The following is a 12,703-nucleotide window of genomic DNA, read 5'->3' as shown; positions in this document are numbered from 1 at the left end:
AAATATATTTACATCTTTGTATGTCTGTGTTTAAATCTCTATGACTACCCTTTGCCTTCTAGTTCTTTCCTCTGTTTCTTTGTACCATCCTCTTGTCCCACTATCATGTTCTGCCTTCATTAGGGTTTTAAGAATTCCTCTCGGTTACATTGCCCTTGATCCAGCCCTGCCAGACCTCCCACACCCTCCTTGAGACTGATTTTGGATCACTTATTATTCCCTTGTCCCTGGGCTTGTTAACATCCTCTTCTTTTCCCCCTGCCACCCCTACCCTCATTTCCCCCCAGACCTGTCATCCTGCTGTTCTCTCTTCTGGCCTGCTTATTCCACCTATCCCTTCCAGGTAGACATGCTATGTACCATCACAAGATCGAGTAACACGAAGCACCAACAGAAAGTAAAACAATAGCTACAACAACAACAACAACAACACACACATAAACATATGAATAGTTCAGGGTCTGTTTGTTTTCCTTCACAGGTGCTTTTCAGTCAAGTCTGATGGGGTGCCATGCCCTGGCACCTCCTCTATCCCTGGGGACTTCATTGCTCTGCTTCCCCTGCCACTCTGCTGCATGCCCCCAGGGGCTGGCTTTGGCGTGGTTAGCTCATGGCGGGCACATGTACCACAGTTTTTTAATCCATTCATCTGTTGATGGAAATTTGGGTAGTTTCCAACTCCTTGTGATTGTGAACTGTGCCGCAATGAACACTGGAGCACAGATGTCTGGCCATGGTTTGTTTCTTGCTTCTTCTGAGTATATGCCCAATAGGGGGATTGCTGGGTTGTTGGTAACTCAATTTCCATCTGTTTTAGAAATCGCCAAATCGATTTCCATAGTGGCTGTACATACCTACAAGTCCGCCAGCAGTGGATGAGAGTTCCTGTCTCACCACAGCCCCTCCAACATTTGTTGCTTTCTAATTTTTTGGATTGGGATATCTTTGAGGGTGTTAGGTGGTATCTCATAGTTGTTTTGATTTGCATTTCTCTTATGGCTAATGATCAGGAACATTTTCTCATATGTTTATTGGCCATTCGGATTTCAGACTCTGTGAAACTTCTGTTCAGGTCCTTTGCCCACCTCCTCAGTGGGCAATTAGTTTTTCTCTTATTGTAAGCTTTCAAAGTATTGTAGATTTTAGTAATAAGCCCTTGTCTGATGTGTCATTGCTAAAGATGTTTTCCCATTCGGTGGACTCTAACTCTCTTGGTGAATTCTTTCGATATACACAGGTGTCTTATCATCAGTATATCCCACTTGTCTATTTGTCACTCCTCTGTATTTGTATCCTTCCCTATTTCTGATAGCCTATATATTCCCTGTGCCAAGTTTCTCAGGTTTGTCCCAATTCCCTCATTAATGGCCCTAATTGTTTGGGGTTTTATCTCAAGGTCTGTGATCCACCTTGAGTTTATTCTTGTGCATGGAGTGAGGTAGGGGTCTTGCTTCATTTTTCTGCAGGTAGGTATCCATTTATTCCAGCACCATTTATTGAAGATGGTATCTGCTTCTCATTTAATATTTTTGGGCCCTTATCAAAGATCAGTTGCCTGTATGCTGATGTTTTTATTTCTGAGTCTCCAGCTCTTTTCCATTGGTCTGACTATCTGTCATTATGCCAGTACCACACTGTTTGGACTACTGTGGCCTTATAGTACGTGCTGAAATCAGGTAGAGCAAGCCCTCCCACTTTGTCCTTCTTCTTGAGGAGATCTCTGCTAATTCTGGGCTTCTTCCCTCTCCATATGAAGTTGGTAATCTGTTTTTCCAATTCTTTGAAGAATGATGGTGGTATTCATATTGGGATAGCATTGAATTTATATCATGCCTTGAGCAGAACTGACATCTTTACTATATCGAGTCTGCCAAGCCACGAGCATGGGATATTCTTTCATTTGTTGAGGTCACCCTTGATTTCTTGAAATAGTGTTTTATAATTTTCCTCATACAAATCTTTCATTTTTTTAGTCAGGTATATCCCTAGGTATTTCCATTTGTGCTTGGCTATTGTAAAGGACACTACCTTTTTAATCGTCTCTTCTGTGATCTTGTCTGATGTGTAGAGCAGTCCAATAGACGCTGTTGTTGATTTTGTATCCTGCCACTCTGCCATATTCCTCTATTGCTTCTAACACTCCGCTTGTGGAGTTTAAGGGATCTTTGATATATAGAATCATATTGTCTGCAAATAATGATAATTTCGCCTCTTCCTTTCCCAGCTGAATACCTTTAATATCTTTCCTTTGTTGTATGTTGTTAGCTAGGACTTCCAGTACTATTTAAATAGGAAATGAGATGCAATCTTGACATTCTTGCCTCTAAGGAGCACACTGGACGTACTTCTTCCAAGGCAGACTGGCTTGTCCTTTTGGCAGCCCATGGTACTTTCAATATTCTTTGCCGGCACCACAATTCAATGCGTCAATTTTTTCTCCACTCTTACTTATTCAGTGTCTAATTGTCACATGCATATGATGTGATTCAAAATACCATAGCACAGGTCCAGTTTATGGCAGTCCTCAAAGTAATATTCTTGCCTTCCAACACTTTATAGAGGTCTCGTGCAGCAGATTTACCTGATGCGATGTACAAATCCTAGGGAGTTTAAATGAACATTTTTGAGGTGCTTTAACCAAGTGTCCACATTTCTGGCAGGGTGAGTTAATTTTAAAAGGACGTGGGATGACAATCTGGTCTGACTTCCTCCACCTTCACAAGTGAGAAGCAGGATTCGTCCATCCACATCTGCCCAGGTCAGTTGCTATGAGGCAGATGTCAGAAATGACTCCACTCTCCAAGCTTCCTTCCCAATCTGGCCACCGACCCTCCCTCCCAATAGCACTCTCTAATTCTCAGCTAGGTTCAGTAATTCAATACAATGGCCACACAGAGCTGACAGAACAAACTCACAATGATGGGGTTTGTTAGGGAAGTTAACAGGTTACAACTGAAGTTTAGAAATCATCAGGACATAGTTCTTCTAGTCAGGATAGCCTCTTCCTAGTCATTGCTGCAGACACCCTTCTCTCTGGTCCTTGGCTTCTTAGCCACATGGCCCCTTGGCCTCTGTCCTGGCTGGACAATGTTACAGAGTGCTTTTAGCACTACCAATAAATGCCCAAAGGGCATGCCACGCTGCCATTAGCCTCAATCCACAGGTGTTCAGCTCTAGATTTGAGGGTCAGCAAACCTTAGTCCCCCATTAAGTGTCTTGGATCACTTCATGAGTGAGCTTTCTGCTTGCTTTCGTTGCTCTGTGGGAAGCCCACCACTGTTTCCTGCTGAGCCTTTAGCTGCTTTAGGTACTCTGTGGGACACCCACCACTCTGTTTCCTGCTGAGGCTCTTCTTTCTCTGGCACCCCTTTCTCACTTCTTTGGTCTTACAACTTTCTGTTCCTGGATTCAGGAGGTTCAGTATGCCTGTAGCTTGGGGTCCTTAAAGTCTCTTCACTAGGAATAGGAGTCCATGGTTGAGCTAAAGGGTAAATACTGCTAACCCAAAGCGGGTGTTTCTAGCCCACCCAGAAGCTCCTCAGGAGGGAGGGGTGGCAATGTGCTCTGAAAGCTCACAGTCTGAAAATCCCAGATGGAGTTCACCTCTGCACACACGGGTCACCGTGAGTCAGAATGGACTCCATGACAACAAACCACCACCACCACAAGGAACTCACATTCTTAGGGCATTGTGGGTACTGTTTTAAATACTGACAATCTGCACCATACAGACCAAAGCACACCCTGCCATCCAGTTGCTTCCCGCTTACAGAAATCCTGCAGGACAGAGTCGAACTGCTCTCTGAGGCGGTCTTCTTTCTCCTGCAGAGCGGCAGGTGGGTTGAAATGGTTGATGTTGGAGTTAGATAACCCAGTATATAACCCACTGGGCTCATCATCAGCACCAGCAAACTTATTTATTAGCACGAAGGATGCTAGGAGTAATCTTACCTAATTGGGAAGCATACTCATATTTTCTGAATCAGTAGTTTTAAAATAGTTAGCTGGGAAGATTTAATGGGGCCCACTTTACTTAAATGAATGGACACAAGGATTGGCAGGCTCAGCCACAAAATGCTTTTGGAGGGGGACTAACATTGCCCCTTTAAGAAGGACTTGATTAGTTAGATTCAGGTCTTAGAACAGGGTTGCATTCACTTTAGAAAGGCTCCTTCTTGCAAAGTGCTTGTGGCAATGCCTAATGACAAAGAGTGTGATCTTCTCTTATGGTGATCAGAATTTGTTTTAATGACTAGTAAATTGTATACACAACAGTATTTTTTAAATACTTATTATTGGGAGTTCTTACAGATACCATAACATTTCATAGTTCCATCAATATCTCAAGCAGTATTGTACAATTGCTGCCACAATCCATTTCATTTTCTTTCTTTTTGAATTCCTTGATATCAGCCCCCCTTTATCCCCTCCCACCCACCCTGCCCCAGGAACACCTCCCCTATTTTTGCCATATCGCACACATTCAATATATCCATTTTCATACAATTCTGTTGTTCGATCCCATCAGGTGGGGTTATACACTCATCAGTGCTATCTATCAGCCCTCTATTTCCCCCTCACACACACCCTCTTCTCATACTCTCAGGGAACCATTACTCCTGTTACTGTTTCTGAAGGGTTGTCATCTTGACTTTCATATATGGAAAGATCTTAAGTATACAAATGAACCTATGCATCTCTAACATGATTAATGAGGTAAAACAAGTAAGGGGATGAATATTGAAGCACTAGCGGAGAGCTATGTGATTCATCAGTGCTGCACTGCACCCTGGATTTATTATCACTTCCAAAAGGGGCTGTCCAGTTATCTTACAGGTAGGTCTGGAGTCTCCATTTTACCCACACACCCTCACACCGATTTGGTTGCTTCTCTAGAATGTCTGATTCCTTTTCCTGCATGACAGTATTTTTCCCCCTGAGGCTTTTCCTGCAATATCCACCAAGTAGTGAGTCGCTAGCAATAACAACCTCTACTTATATCTAATCTGCCCGTAGCTGGTGGGTCAAATTTGCCACACTGAAATGTGGGTACCCCTGTCAGTAAAGACATGATCAAAATATATTTCAGCTTACATTGTTATTTTTTTTTTAATTTCAGAACCCAAAGGGATTCATTTTGTCAAGCCGGGTGTCTATATGGGGCAATTGCTTCTAGTGATGTGAAAAATGATAGACAACTAAGAGTTATTCATCAGCTTCAAGACACCTTGCCTCTATATGTATTTTTCCAGCTGGGCAAGCATCAAACAACTCACTCTGAGGTAGTGCATCCAGTGGTGTGCCTGGGAAGGTTCTCTCTGGTCACGGTGAATTTTTTCATAAAAGTAGTTTTGATCTAACCTTGTTGTTTTTTTTAAAATCATTTTATTAGGGCCTCATATAACTCTTATCACAATCCATACATACATCAATTGTGTAAAGCACATTTGTGCATTCATTGCCCTCATCATTCTCAAAACATTTGCTCTCCACTTAAGCTCCTGTAATCAGCTCATTTTTCCCTCCCTCCCCACTTTCCCTCCCTCATGAACCCTTGATAATTGATAAATTATTATTTTGACATATCTTGCACTGCCTGATGTCTCCCTTCACCCATTTTTCTATTGTCTGTCCACCACGGAAGAGGTTATATGTAGATCCTCTTAATTGGTTCTCCCTTTCCACCCCACACTCCCTCCACCCTCTCGGTATTGGTACTCTTACCACTAGTCCTGAAGGGATCATCCGTCCTGGATTCCCTGTGTTTCCAGTTCCTATCTGTACCAGTGTACATCCTCTGGTCTAGCCAGATTTGTAAGGTAGAATTGGGATCACGATAGTGGCCGGGGATGGGGTGGGGCGAGGAAGCATTTAGGAACTAGAGGAAAGTTGTATGTTTCATCGTTGCTACACTGCATCCTTACTGGCTCGTCTCCTCCCCATGACCCTTCTGTAAGGGGATGTCCAATTGCCTACAGATGGGCTTTGGGTCTATATTCCACACTCCCCCTCATTCACAATGATATGATCTTTTGTTCTGATTATGCCTGATACCTGATCCCTTCGACACCTCCTGATCGCACAGACTGGTGTGCTTCTTCCATGTGGGCTTTGTTGCTTCTGACCTAGATGGCCACTTGTTTACCTTCAATCCTTTAAGACACCCAGACACTATATCTTTTGATAGCCACATTTGCTTTCTTCACCACATTTGCTTATGCATCCGCTTTGTCTTCAGCATTTGTGTCAGGAAGGTGAGCATCATAGAATGCCAGCTTAATAGAACCAAGTATTCTTGCAATGAGGGAGTACTTGAATGGAGGCCCAATGTCCATCTGCTACCTTAATACAAAACCTATACATATATGCACATAGATCTATTTTCACATCCTCATATATAAATATATTTACATGCCTGTATTTAGATCTCTATAAATGTTCTTTGCCTCTTAGCTCTTTTTCCTTTTCCTTTCCTCTTGTCCCACTATCATGGTCAGCCTTCATTTCGGTTACAGTAATTCCTCTTGGTTACATTACCTTTGGCCATGCCCTACCAGGCCTCCTACACCTCTTCACTACCGATTTGGATCACTTGTTCTCTTGTCCCTGGGTTTGTTAACACCACTTCCTTTCCCCGCCACCTCCCCCTCTCCTATGTCCTCCCTGGAACTGTCAGTCCCATTGTTTTCTCCTCCAGATTGTTCATCCAGCCTATCTTATTTAGACAGACCTGCAGAGATAGTAACATGCACAAAATAAGACAGAGCAAAAACCAAGCAACAAAATATAGCAAACAACAACAAAAACAAACCAATGACAAAAAAAATCCAAAACAAAACACAAGAGAGAAAAGCTTGTAGTTAGTTCAAGGACTGTTTGTTATATAACCTCGTTTTTGTGAGGGCCGATTTAAGTGAACAGTGTTCAGCTTTGAAATTTTGTTTCCTGCTTGGGAAAATGCCGCAAAAACTGTTGTAATGTTGAACGCAGATTACAAGGACAGGGCTATGGGGAAAACATGTGTATGAGTGGTTTTATGGGGAAAACTCGTGTATGAGTGGTTTTCTCACTTCAGAAAAGGTAAAATGTCGATTGATGACAAACCTCATTCTGGATGTCCGTCAACTTCCCAAAGGGATGAAATTGTTGACAGAATTCATGCACTTGTGCTCTATAATCAATAATGGACCACTGAAGAGATGGGGAAGTTGTCTGGACTCTCTTGGAGCTCAGGTCAGTGAATTTTAGGGGAAGATTTTAGAATGAGAAGGTCGCTGCAAAATGTGTGCCTTGGGTTGTGACTGACCCGGAAAAAAGGGCTGAGTGTAACCCTGCCGTGCTTTGAAAGAACAGCTCTGACGTGACCCAGACTTTTCCCCCAAGATTATTACTGGTGATGAGACATGGTGCTATTCTTACAACCCTGAAACCAAACATCAATCCAGCCAGCAGAAGATACCATCATCACCTCGCCAAAAGACGCTCATCAAATAAAAATCAAAGATCAAGATGATGCTAATCTCGTTTTTTGTTTTGTTGTGTTTTTATGTGAGGGGGATAGTGCATTTGGAGTTCCACCAGGTCAGAATGTTAATCAAAGTTTCTATTTAGAGGTTCTAAAAGATTGCATAACAGCGTGTCACCAAAAAGAGCCTGATTTGTGGTAGACGGGGTACTTGTTTTGCCACCACAATGCACCTGTTCATGCAGCCATCTCAGTACGCCAGTTTGGGGCAAAAACCAGCATGCCTCTTTTTGCCCCCATACACCTTACTCACCTGCACTTGCTCCTTGTGACTTCTTTTTGTTTCCACAAATGAAGAGGGACATGAAAGGACAAGGATTTGGGGGTGCAGAAGAGGTGAAGGAAACAATGAGGGAGGTGCTGTCAGCCATGCAAACAGATGAATTTGAAAATATTTCCCAGAATGGAATCGCAGATTTAACCAATGTATTAAGTGGAATGGAAATTAATTTGAAGGTGATAAGGTTCTTTTTTTTTTTAGACAGAAAATTTTAATTAGATCAGCACATCTAAGAGCAAAAAAGACAAAGTAGCCACGGCTACCTTTATCTTCAATTCTTGCATTCAACAGGCTCAAGAATACAAATTGAAATAGCTGCACCTTACTCTATTCTGTTCCATGAGGCAGTGTAGACGTCCGAGTATTCAAATACATTCATATAATCAGATATAGAAATCTAAATATAAAATCAATCCATAGAGTATAAGATGCCATTCACTATCTTTGTGAAAAACTTGCCATTTCCAATCCAACCTAGCCTCCAAAGTCCAATCACACCTTCAGGAAAAGCAGTGGTAACACTTGCTGGAACACAAATTTCTATTAAAAAATTTTTAGCGTTTGATTAGTCATTTAACCACAGCCAATCTTTAATTTAATAAGACTGTCTAAACACAATATCCTTATCAGTCATTCATGATCTGATTTCTGGTGTATGCGATCAATTTAAATATGGTACATGTTAAAAAAGGTCACAAGACATACCTGTTTTATAATAAATAAGGCAGTGGCCAACTATTACTCATTAGTAGCTTTTTTGAGATAAGCTATCAAGTCTGCCCTTTCTCCCTTCTTCTTAATGCCGGAAAAGATCATTTTTGTTCCGGGGATGTACTTCTTGGGATTCTCCAAATACTCCATCAGTGGCTCCGCTCCCCAGGTGATACTTTTGGTCTTATTGGCATCTGTGTAACCGAATCCAGGGGCTTGGCCAGTCTTCCTCCCAGACAAACCATGGAGGTTTGGCCCAGTCTTGTGTTTGCCCCCCTTTTCCACAGTGTGGCACTGGGCACACTTCTGAACAAAAATCTTCTTGCCCTTCTCAATATCAGCCATGGTGAATTCACGCGCCCGTTGCGCGCCACACGACCATACGCGTCCAGAGGCCGGATGTCCCGCTCTCTAAGCCCAAGGACACGCTGGCCCATGCCTATGAACCGGTGTCGGCCGATAAGGTTCTTTTATAAAACAATTTAAGTATAGAGCTCTGATAAAAATATTCAGATTTTTTTGGGGGGATGGGGTGGTATCTCCTTGTATTCATTTGTGAAGCCGTAAGTAAAGAGTGCTTTTGAGTGTGTTAATGCCTAGTAGTCACTCTGAAAGATGTATGCCTCCACGTGAATGCAGTTAATTATCAGTCAGTCAGCCCTGGCCCCTGAGAACAAAGGGCTGCCTCATGCAGCTGGCTGCTCTCTCTTCTGATTTGCAGCTGTGCCCTCTAAACCTGCCAAGATGTCTCATGGGGATCTTAAAACCAATGGCCCAAAGCTACCCACATCATTCCACCTGCTCCCACCTCCTCTTCTTCCTGCGTTCCTATGTCAGTAAGGGGCACCACCATCTGCCCAGATACGCAAGCCGGAAACCTGGGGTGCTCTTTGATCCCTCAGCTTCTCACACACGGGGGTTCGATTGCGGCCAACTCCAAAATAACTCCTTGAACACATCTGCTGTTCTGGGGGCAGGAGCACAGCTGCAGCCCCAGGCCAGGCTGCTCAGCTCACACCTATGGCTGTAACACCGCCTACTTCCCTCACATCTGATTTCAATGGGAGGTTATTTGAGATAAGAACGTATTTATTGTACTCCTGAATTTTGACCTTTCTCTTTCCGCATTCAGGTAAGTGTAAGAAAAACCCAAACATGCCCTCAGTGAGAAAGAAAAGCGAGATTTGAACGATTGGGTAGCTTAAATGGCGGGCCTGAGCTCTTTCGTGACTAGTGAAATGCCTGGGGCAAGTGTCTGTAGCTAGCTGGTGAGGACCCACACAAGGCAGCCTCCTGGTGGGAATGGCGCAGTCCAGCTTTCCGTACCCAAGGGGCCCATTATGAATCCTTTGCCTAGCTGGCACTTTATGAACAGTAGGAATCATGGCAGAAATTCTCAGGTTTGTTGGCAGAAATCTACCATCTGCTTATCTGATTTGGGTTCTGGGATTTCCTGCCATTCTCCTATCAGCTTTGGGCGCCCTTCCATGTCCATCTCCCACCTCTCAGAGGAACTTAGGAAGACTCAGCTATTCCTGTCTGAAAATGGAGGGAGCCACTGAACGACTCCCCCACCAGCCTCTCTGTAGGAGAACACCAGGCTGGCTGTCTCTCTGCTCCCATAAAAACACACAGCCCGGGAGCCCCTCGGTAGGATTGCTAGGGGGCGCAGTGGGCTGGATGGCAGAGGGGTTGGTTTGGGAGGGTGTGAGTGGGGTGGAGAACTCGAGCTCACTACAGCCGTTTCATGGATGAATGATCATATCACAGGCTATGGTGCAGGGTGGGTTCTGGCCAAGCGACCGAGATACCTCTAAAGCAGGAGTCCTCAGACTTTTTAAACAGGGGGCCAGTTCACTGTCCCTCAGAGTGTTGGAGGACTATAGTTAAAAAAAAAAAACTATGAACAAATTCCTATGCACACTGCACATTTTATTTTGAAGTTAAAAAATCAAAATGGGGCAAAAACACCTGGCGGGCCGGATAAATGTCCTCGGCGGGCCGCATGTGGCCCACGGGCCATAGTTGGAGGCCCCCTGCTCTAAAGGTTTCAAGGCCCCAAATAACCCCAAGGAAGGAACTGACAAAATCAATGCCCCCTAATTTTATGTAACTGGAAGCTTCACGTGGTTTACCTCTCAGGAAGGGTCTCTAACATTTCATAAAATGCTTATTTTCACATTAAGCAAGCCCGTCTCTCATCCCAGAGTTGTAGATCAGGAAATAGGGTTGGGGAGAAGGGGGTGCCCAAAGCCTTTCCCAACTCCTCAGAGCGTAGACCACTAGTCCACTCGGCTGATTTATAAGCCCGACCTCTGCTGTCAGCGCCAGTGGGGAAGGTGCGGCTCAGCCCAACCAGCCTAAACCTGATCCTAAGCTCCTCTGTTTGGATTTGCATCTTCTGGTGGCGCAGCGCTTCAGGCGTTCAGCTAATCAGAGAAAGATCGTCGACTGGAACCCACCAGCTGCGCTGCAGGAGACATTTGGGTAGTTTGCTGCTGTCAGATTGGGCGTGCTCCCTGACTGCACGCAATAGGTTCTTGGTTTTTTGGTGTGCTTTAGGAGCTCTAGGGTGGCTCATCAAAACGTTGGAGGTTTAAAACCACCCAGAGGAACTCAGAAGAAAGGTTTGGTAACCTACTTCCCAAAAACCCACCCCATGAAAACCTGGGGAGCACCGTTCTGCTTTGACAGACTTCCTGTCACCATGAGTCAGAACAGACTGTCGTCAACTGGCAGTTAGGATGGCGTGGACTTCCCAGTTGAAGATCACCTCAGAAGTGACTCACCGCTCTGGTGGGAAGGTGTGCACTGCTGCGGGTTAGGGGAAGAGTACAGGTAGGAACTATGACTGTCATGTTTGTTAAGATCATCCACAGTTCTTTTAAACTTTTCTCCCTAATAGTATCAGGGCTTCATATTTCCACTACCATTTCAGAATCAACCTGGGTCTTTCTATTTTTTTTTTTTCTACAGCTTCGGTAAATTTGATGGCAATCTGAACCGAACATTCTCTGTCAGCCTATGCCAGACCTTAGGATGGAGAATAAAAAGAAATCCGAGGTTTCTGAGTGAGCGAGCGGATTCCTGCCCCAGCCTGCGTCTGGGCCTCATGTCTACCTAGTGATAGATTGTGGAAATCGTGAAGGTAGCTGGGCGGGTGAGATCTCCCGCACATGTGATATAATTCACTACAAATGGATTCTTGCTTATCCAATGAAGTCGACCCTATCTAGAGTCAATGAACTGCTGCGTTCACAAGAAAATGAACTATCTATGGGACATTCTAAACGTTTTCTCACCAAACCTCCTCTTTACGTTGTGGCGTCCAAGATACGGTGAAACTGTTGCTCTGTCTCATTGACGTCCTTGCTTTCCCAAGTTCCCATTTCTGCATCGTAAGTGAGGAGCAGGCTTCTCCCGGGATTGGCCTGCTGACAGGGAGGGCACGGAGTCTCGGCAAACCTCGTTAAATGTCTCAGTGTGATCATTAGCAAAGGCACTCCCCGTCCCCCATCCCTCCAACGAAGTGACTCCACTTTCCTTAAATGAGGGAAAAACAGGCTGGCTGAAGGTGTTGGCTTTTTGAACTAAACAATTTGAATTACATGTGGAAGGATCGAGCCATACATGTGATGCACAATTGTGCCTGGAGGCTAACATTCTACCTCTAACATTACAAAGGTGGTTGGTCCCTAGATGTGCTTCCCAGTTTGGGAACAGGAATTGTACTTTCAATGTGCTGGGGAAGCTAGTGGTACAAGGCACTTGTAGTGAGCCCTTTCCGAAAGTCAGTGCTTAGCTGTTCTTGTGTGACTGACTGTGTGATACCCATGATGCACCTATTCATGGGCTTTCTAGAGTTACTTGTCTCCGATGTTCTTCAGATTAAAAAAGCATTGGAATGGGTAAGGTAGGGGATAGTCACTCGAGAGAGAGAGGCATGCTGAAAATAAGACTACAATACCAGATTCTAGAACCAGACCAGTGGACGAGATCCCACTGATTGAATAGATCCCATTATGGGATCCCATTGATTGGGGGAACAGACTTGGGTTCCCATGTCTATTTCTTAAGCAGTTTTATCGGCATATAATTCACATATCGTATAGCAATAGTTCCATCACATTAAGAAAATTTGTGCAATCACCACCACAATGTATTTCAGAAATTTTCTTCTTTCCTGG

General features: G+C 44.2%; 1 pseudogene; it reads right to left on the bottom strand.

The window, feature by feature from the left end:
* Positions 1 to 8,543: 8,543 nt before the first annotated feature.
* Positions 8,544 to 8,861, bottom strand: LOC142456523 (cytochrome c pseudogene; annotated as a pseudogene).
* Between the last annotated feature and the right edge of the window lie 3,842 nt (positions 8,862 to 12,703).

The sequence above is a fragment of the Tenrec ecaudatus genome, chromosome 9, assembly GCF_050624435.1.
Source record: "Tenrec ecaudatus isolate mTenEca1 chromosome 9, mTenEca1.hap1, whole genome shotgun sequence".
NCBI classification, from domain to species: Eukaryota; Metazoa; Chordata; class Mammalia; order Afrosoricida; family Tenrecidae; genus Tenrec; species Tenrec ecaudatus.
The sequence above is the reverse complement of the archived record's forward strand: the minus strand, read 5'-3'. Positions and strand labels throughout refer to the sequence as shown.